At 38.5% G+C, this 5,482-nt stretch overlaps 1 non-coding gene across 1 annotated transcript; it reads right to left on the bottom strand.

Annotated features, from left to right (window-relative positions):
• Positions 1 to 1,537: 1,537 nt before the first annotated feature.
• On the bottom strand, positions 1,538 to 1,610 carry Trnak-cuu (transfer RNA lysine (anticodon CUU)). Its single transcript has one exon. It is a non-coding gene; the product is annotated as a tRNA-Lys (tRNA).
• Between the last annotated feature and the right edge of the window lie 3,872 nt (positions 1,611 to 5,482).

Here is a 5,482-nt window from a genome sequence, read left to right as displayed (position 1 = left end):
TTAGCCAACAATTTATATTAATATAAGCCTCTGAATGATCATTTGAGAAGGACTACAGAATGGGACAGGACAGAGAAAAGCCTCCCTTTACACTTCCCCCAACTCTGAGATTCTTTACTGAATCAGTGGGCAACACTTGTGATTTTTCAAGAAGAAATGACAACATATCCAGGTAAAGTAATTTCCTCTGGATATCTGTTTTCTGTTTAGAAACTATATTCACCCTAGAGAAAACTCTGCATAGCAGTGGTGTGGGATACCACTAGCCATATTCTCCTAGAAATTACTTCTAACACAGTGATGGAAATTCTGGTGACTCTTTTGATAAGTTCAAATTCACCCATTGCCTTGCCTAGGATCTGTACCACTCTCCTTCCCCCTCCCTCACCACCATGGTGGTTAAATATAAGTGTGCAATTTCATTTTCTTAATAGTTAAACTTCAACTCTGTTTAAGATTTATAGAAAATTTAACTTTAATATATATATTTAAATCAACCAATACTCCCTTTACCACCATAGCCTATTTCTGTTGCATTCTCCAGAATTTATGAATGTGTTGAACATATTTTCTCCAAAGAAATAAAAAAATAACCTTTTACTCCAAGCCCCAGAAGTCCAATGGAAGAGAGCAAAGAAGGATTCTATGAGCAAGGGGTATCAAGATCATGATGAGGAAACCTACAGAGACAACCAAACCAAACCAGTGGGAACTCATGAAATTTAGACCAACACCCGTGGAGCCTTCATGGGACTAGACTAGGCCCTCTGCATTGTGGTCCCAGAAAGATGATGGGGCCCCACATAGGGCACCAAATGTGGTGATATTGTGTCCCCCAACATATTGTGCACCTTAAGCAAACTTATCTAGGGTCAGAGAACAGAATAGCCACTAGATAGACACAGAAGCTAGGCACAGTGGCACACACCTTTAATCCCAGGACTTGAGATCTCATGTCTTTTTTGGGAAAGACTCATGCCTTTAATCCCAGGGAGTGATGGCAGGAAGCAGAAAGGTAAATAAGGCATGAGGATCAGGAACTCGAGGCTTTTTAAGCTTTTAGGCTTTTGAGCTGCAGTTCACCTGAGATCCATTTGGGTGACGACTCAGAGGCTTCCAGTGTGGTGATATTTTATTTGTACTGAAATGTTATTTTAATTTTATGTTAATAAATAAAGTTGCCCTGGGGTCAGAGCTATTAGAGCCATAGTAAGAGCGTGGTGGTTAGAAGAGCTAGGTAGATTTCTGTGTGTTCAGGGATACAGCCAGTATTGGAGACATACGCCTTTAAGACCTGGAGGGCGGTACTTACAGGCAGTGATGAGGCAGTCATGTGGTTGGGTTTACAACCAATGAGAAGGCAGAACAGAAAGATTATTTAAACAGAGACACAGGAAGTACCTCCCTCTCTCGGGGAAGCTAGGAGCACTGCAGGAGGTAAGATTTTATCTCTGAGCTCTGACCTCTCGGCTTTTCTCTTTTACCTTGGCTCTGTGTTTCTTATTTTAATAATACGAATGGTTACATCTACATCTGGCGCCCAACGTGGGGCTCGAACCCACGACCCTGAGATTAAGAGTCTCATGCTCTACCGACTGAGCTAGCCGGGCAAGTTTGTCAGGATCAGCTTATTGGAGAAGGCCAATATGCTTCAATACAAACACAATGTTTATATGATGTTCAAACCGTAATTTTATGTCGAATGGCAGCCTTGAATGCATGGGACAGAGTTGATGAACCAGGAAAAAAACATGAGTCATTCACAAAGGTTATGCAAGGCCCAAAAGAATCTTTCACAGATTTTTTAGAAAGACTGGCTTCAGCAGTAAACAGAATGGTCTCAGGATCAGAAGCTAGTAAGGCAATAATTGAAGCTTTGGCATTTGAGAATGCGAATGCAGCATGCAAAAGAATAATCAGGCCGTTAAGGGCAAGATCTGCACCTTTGGAAGATTGGATTAGAGAAACAATTAATGTTGAGGTTGATGAGCATGATACATGGGTAGGAGAAGTAATTTCAAAAGGTTTGAGGAGTGTTAGATGTTTTGGGTGTGGAAAGCAAGGACATTTTAAAAGGGACTGTAAACAGGTCATTCCTAGAAGCAATGTTTCTTCAAGGAACAATGGCAACAGAATGCCCCTTCCTTCTGGAGTATGCAGAAGGTGTGGTAAGGGAAAACACTGGACCAACGAATGTAGATCAACAAAGGACAGACAGGGTAATCCTTTGCCTCAGTTTTCGGGAAACTCCCGGAGGGGCCTCATGCAGGCCCCCATAGCAAAACCAGTTCAAACCTTTCCTGCAGCTGTAGAGGAAATCCCTGCTCTGAGCGATTAAATAACCAAATGACTATTGGAATAAATCATGCTGGTCAGGATGATGAAAAAGAGAGAATAGAAAATTCAGGAGAAAACATAAAGAAAATTTTTTGGCAAACTTCTATTAATGAACAGAGACCAAAATTAACGATAAAAATAAATGGTGTTTTGTTGTCTGGTCTGGTAGACACAGGTGCGGACATTACCATAATTGCACCAGAATTTTGGCATCCAGCTTGGCCTCTTCAGGAGGTAAACGTTCAACTGTTAGGAATTGGGACATTATCTGGAGTGAAACAGAGTGCAAGATGGCTGGAATGTATAGGTCCAGAAGGACAGAGAGGAAAATTAAAACCATATGTCGCTAACATAGCTATGAACCTGTGGGGTCGAGACTTGTTGCAACAATGGAATACTCAGATTAAAATCCCTCCAATCTCAGAAACAAATCATAAACTAGCACATGTTTCTGAGAGAAATATTAGAAGGCATTATTTTGAGTGGTCACCTGCCATCCATATTATACAGGAACAGGGCACAACAACTGATAATCCTCCAAAAATACCAACAGCTCTACCTTTAAAATGGTTAACAGACAAGCCTGTATGGGTTCAGCAATGGCCTTTAACAACAGAGAAACTCCAGGCTTTAGAAGAGCTGGTAGAAGAACAGCTAAATGCTCAGCATATTGAACAGTCAACCAGCCCTTGGAATTCTCCTGTATTTGTTATTCAAAAGAAATCTGGTAAATGGAGAATGGTAACAGACCTTAGAGCAATTAACAAAGTAATTCAGCCGATGGGCTCTCTACAATCTGGAATTCCTTTGCCTACTCTGTTACCAAAAGGATGGCCTCTCATAGTTATTGATTTAAAAGACTGTTTCTTTTCAATACCCTTACAAGAAAAAGACAAAGAAAGATTTGCTTTCACAGTGCCTACTTATAATAATTCTCAACCGGTTAAAAGATTTCAATGGAGGGTCCTCCCACAGGGAATGTTAAATAGCCCAACTCTGTGCCAATATTTTGTACAACAGCCATTGGAAGTGATACGTAAAAAATTTCCTAAATCTATAATTTATCATTATATGGATGATATTTTACTAGCTGACTCAAATGCAGATACTTTAGAAAGAATGTTTGAAGAAGTAAAGAAAATTTTGCCTTGCTGGGGATTACAAATTGCTCCTGAAAAAATACAAAGAGGAGATTCTATTAATTATTTAGGATATAAAATAGAGCTACAAAAAATTAGACCCCAAAAGGTGCAAATTAGGAGAGATAGACTACAGACTCTTAATGACTTTCAAAGATTATTTGGAGATATTTCTCATCTACGAACTATTGTTGGGGTAAAAAATGATGAACTGACTAATTTGTTCAAAACCTTAGAAGGTGACAAGGACTTAAATAGTCCAAGAGAATTATCACCTGAAGCTGAGAAAGAATTGTCCTTGGTAGAAAAGAAAGTACATGAAGGGCACGTGGATCGTATTGATCCAAAGCTGGATTGCATTTTGGTTATTTTACCTTCTAGGCATTCCCCTACTGGAATATTAATGCAGAGGGAAGATATTATATTGGAATGGATATTTTTACCAAATAAACCAAATAAAAAATTAAAAACTTATGGGGAAAAAATCTCTGACTTGATTTGGAAAGGAAAATTGAGACTTCGTCAGTTAGCAGGAATAGACCCAGCAGAAATTGTCGTACCTTTAACTAAGGAGGACATTGAAAAATTATGGACAGAAAGTGAACCTTGGCAAAGAGCTTGCAGTAATTTTTTGGGAGAAATTAACAGCAAATATCCCAAAAGCAACAGAATTGATTTTATAAAGAGAGCTGATTGGATCTTGCCTCGAATTGTACGGCAAAAACCCATATCTGGAGTTCGTACATTTTATACAGATGCCAACAAACAAGGAAAGGCAGGTTACAAATCAGAAAATTTAAGTAAAGTGGTACAAAGTCCTTATAATTCAGTGCAAAAATCAGAATTGTATGCTATTCTGTTGGTATTAATGGATTTTTCAGAACCTCTCAACATAGTAACTGACTCTCAGTATGCTGAAAGAGTGGTATTACATATTGAGACTGCAGAATTTATCCCTGATGCTTCAGAATTAACTTCACTATTTATTCAATTACAAGATACAATCAGGAAAAGGAGTCATCCTTTATATATAACTCACATCCGATCTCATACTGGTCTGCCAGGCCCTCTAGCACAAGGCAATGATGAGATTGATAAATTATTGATAGGAAATGTGCTGGAGGCCTCAGAATTTCATAAAAAACATCATGTCAATAGTAAAGGTTTAAAAAAGGATTTTCCCATAACCTGGCAACAAGCCAAAGAAATAGTAAAGAAATGTCCTACTTGTTCCTTCTATAATCAAACACCATTACCAGCAGGATGTAACCCAAAGGGTACTCAGAGGAATGAAATCTGGCAGATGGACGTGTTTCACTTTGCAGAATTTGGAAAACTGAAATATGTACACCACACTATCGATACTTATTCAGGATTTCAATGGGCAACTGCTTTGAGTTCTGAAAAAGCTGATTCTGTAATCACTCATTTGCTAGAAGTTATGGCCATTATGGGTATACCTGCACAAATCAAAACTGACAATGCTCCATCATATGTCTCTGTTAAAATGAAACAGTTTTTTGCTTATTACAATATAAAGCATATTACAGGTATACCACATAATCCTACAGGTCAAGCAGTTATAGAAAGGTCAAACAGAACTCTAAAGGATATGCTAAATAAACAGAAAGGAGTAACAAAAACCCCCAGAAATAGACTGCATAATGCTCTATTAACTTTGAATTTTCTGAATGCCAATGAGAAAGGAACAACAGCTGCAGAGAGACATTGGGTAATAGAAAAAACTACAGAATTAAATCAGCCTATATACTTTAAGGATGTGCTGACCTCAGAATGGAAGCCAGGGTATGTATTACGTTGGGGACGAGGTTTTGCTTTTGTTTCTATAGGAGAAGATAAGCTGTGGGTACCATCAAAATTGATAAAGGTTCGATTTGAACAAGAGAAACCTCTTAATTAGAGGAGGTGATAGTTCATCAACCAGCATGAACATCCAATTTAAACTAACTTGTACCTGTAACACATGTCTTTTCATTTAATCAGAT

The sequence above is a fragment of the Peromyscus maniculatus genome, chromosome X (genome assembly GCF_049852395.1).
Source record: "Peromyscus maniculatus bairdii isolate BWxNUB_F1_BW_parent chromosome X, HU_Pman_BW_mat_3.1, whole genome shotgun sequence".
NCBI classification, from domain to species: Eukaryota; Metazoa; Chordata; class Mammalia; order Rodentia; family Cricetidae; genus Peromyscus; species Peromyscus maniculatus.
Note: the sequence above shows the minus strand (reverse complement) of the source record. Positions and strands in the feature narration are given on the sequence as shown.